This window comes from Garra rufa, chromosome 1 (genome assembly GCF_049309525.1).
Source record: "Garra rufa chromosome 1, GarRuf1.0, whole genome shotgun sequence".
NCBI lineage: Eukaryota > Metazoa > Chordata > Actinopteri > Cypriniformes > Cyprinidae > Garra > Garra rufa.
In genome coordinates this window covers 28,973,029-28,976,192 of record NC_133361.1, presented here as the reverse complement: position 1 = coordinate 28,976,192, position 3,164 = coordinate 28,973,029, and positions in this window count along the sequence as shown.

Below are 3,164 nucleotides of genomic sequence, written 5' to 3'. Positions count from 1 at the left end.
ACTAATCCACTCCTGATTTACTAGTGTTTTAAGTGTTTTGTTTCTGGACCCCAATCTTTTGAATGGTAGTATATATAATAATAAGTAGTATTTAATAATAAGAAGAAATGTTTCTTGAGCAGGAAATAAGCATATATGACCCCGGACCACAAAACCAGTCTTAAGTAGCACAGGTATATTTGTAGCAACAGCCAAAAATACATCGTATCAGTTAAATTATAGATTTTTCTTTTATGCCAAAAACAATTAGGATATTAAGTAAAGATCATGTCCCATGAAGATATTTTGTATATTTCCTTCCGTAAATATATCAAAACTTAATTTTTGATTAGTAATATGCATTGCCAAGAACTTCATTTTGACAACTTTAAAGGTGATTTTCTAATTTTTTGTTATATTTATTTATTTATTTTATTTATTTTTTTGCACCCTCAGATTTCAGATATTTAAATAGTTGTATCTCGGTCAAATTTTGTGTCATCAAACCATACATCAATGGAAAGCTTGTATATGTAAAAAAAAAAAAAAGAGAGACCCATGTGACTGGTTTTGTGGTCCAGGGTCACATATGAGAATGATTTCTGAAAGATTGTGTTAAACTAAAGACTGGAATAATGATGCTAAAAATTCAGCCTTGCAGAAAGCTCTTAGATTTGATCAAAAATATCTTAATTTGTGTTCTGCACAGCTGTTTTGCTTTGTGGTAGTTGTTCATGAGTCTCTTATTGGTCCCTCTTATTGGTTAAACTGCCCACTGTTCTTCAGAAAAATGCTTCAGGTCCCACAAATTCTTTGTTTTTCCAGCATCTTTTGTTTATTTGAACCCTTTCCAGCATTGACTGTATGGTTTTGAGATCCATCTTTTCACACTGACAACAACTGAAGGACTCATGCACAACTATTACAAAAGCTTCAAACACTCTCTGATGCTTCAGAAGGAAAAACAATGCATTAAGAGCCAGAGGTGAAAACTTTTGAACAGAATGAAGATGTGTAAATTTGTCTTATTTTGCCCAAATATCTTTTTTTTTTCCCATTTAGAACTACCCTTCAGAAGCTACAGAAGATACTTACATGTTTCTCAGAAGACAAAATAAGCTCAATTTACCCTGATCTTCAAGTTCAAAAAGTTTTCACCTCCAGGCTCTTTTCTTCTGGATCATCAGTGAGTGTTTTTGTAATAGTTGCAGGTAAGTCCCTCAGTTGTCCTTAGTGTGAAAAGATGGATCTGATGGAAGATGGAACAGACTCATCCAGGTTTGAAACAACTTGAGGGAGACCAAATTATGACAAAATGTATATTTTTGGGTAAAATGTCCTTTTAAACTTTTAAAGAGATAGCTCACCCTAAAATGAAAATTCTATCATTAATTACTTGCCCTCATGTTGTTCCCAACCCATAAGACCAACTTGTATGTTATGTGTACGTGTACGTTATGTGTACGTTATGTGACATATTCGGCGCTAAAAGGGTGGTTTTCACCGCAATTCTGACTTAATATGTACGTTGAGTGGCACTATAACTCTAGTACTCCATGACGTTTTAAAATAACATACCACCTGCACTACACCTAAACCCATGAACAAAAGCGAATGTGACGTAAAAATGCAATCACAAACATGCCATTTTAGCTTGTTTTTCAATCTCTCATCTTTGAGCTCTGTCATATTCACAGGATTCGTCCCAAGGATTCAGCATCCTAAGTCCAATTCCGTGCCGGCTGAGCTACCAAGCAAGCTTGTTATGTTCGGAAAGTAAAACATAAAGAGCTGTAATCATAACTCTGTGCGAAAACAATTACAAGAGCTTGCTGTTTTAGCGCCTCTAGTGTTAATTTCTGTAGGAAACTGCAGTGATATGTACTTATTGGTACGTATTTCGCGTCTCACAGGTTCTCAAAAGTACGTTTTTGTCATGAGATCAGGTAGTGTAAGACCTTCGTTCATCTTTGGAACAAAAATTAAGATATTTCTGATGAAATCCGAGAGCTTTCTGGTCCTCGAACGTTCTCAGATTTCATCAAAAATATCTGAATTTGTGTTTCCTAGCTCACCCTAAAATGAAAATCCTGTCATTAATTACTCACCCTCATGTTGTTCCGAACCCGTAAGACCAACCTGATCTCATGACGAAAACATACCTTTTTCGCAAGATGCAAAATATATGCCGCCATGTACGTTTCATGACATATTCAATGTTCAGTGAGTGGTGCTAAAAGAATGTTTGGTTTTGGTCTTGCGAAAACGTTTCTACAGGTATGTTTTTGTCATGAGATCAGGTAGCGTTAGACCTTCGTTCATCTTCGGAACACAAATTAAGATATTTTTTTATGAAATCTGAGAGCTCAAGCATGCCGTTTTAGCTTGTTTTTCGATCTCTCATCTTTCAGCTCTTTCATCGTGAGTCATGTATCTTCATGGGATTCGTCCCCAAGGATTCCACATCCTAAGTCCAATTCCGTGCTGGCTGAGCTACCAAGCAGGCTTGTTACGTCCAGAAAGCAAAACATATAGAGCTGTAATCATAACTGTGTACGAAAACAACTACAAGTGCTTGATGTTTTATCGCCTCTAGTGTTCATTTCTGTTGGAAACTGCAGTGATATGTACTTATTAGTACGGATTTCGCGTCTCACAGGTTCTCAAAAAGTTCTCACAGGTACGTTTTTGTCATGAGATCAAGTAGCGTAAAACCTTCGTTCATCTTCGGAACACAAATTAAGATATTTCTGATTAAATCCGAGAGTTTTCTGGTCCTTAAACATTCTCAGATCTCATCAAAAATATCTTAATTTGTGTTCCCTAGCTCACCCTAAAATTAAAATCTTGTCAATAATTACTCACTCTCATGTTGTTCCAAACTCGTAAGAAAACATAAAACATACGAAAACATACCTATGAGAACTTTTTCGCAAGATATACCACCATGTACGTTTCGTGACATATTCAATGTGAAATGTTCACTAAATGGCGCTAAAAGAGTGTTTGGTTTTAGTCTTCAGATAAGTTTTATCATTAGATCAGGTAGTGTAAGACCTTTGTTCATCTTCGGAACAATTCCGATCAGCTTGGTCTTACGGGTTTGGAACAACATGAGGGTGAGTAATTAATGACAGGATTTTCATTTTAGGGTGAGCTAGGAAACACAAATTAAGATATTTCTG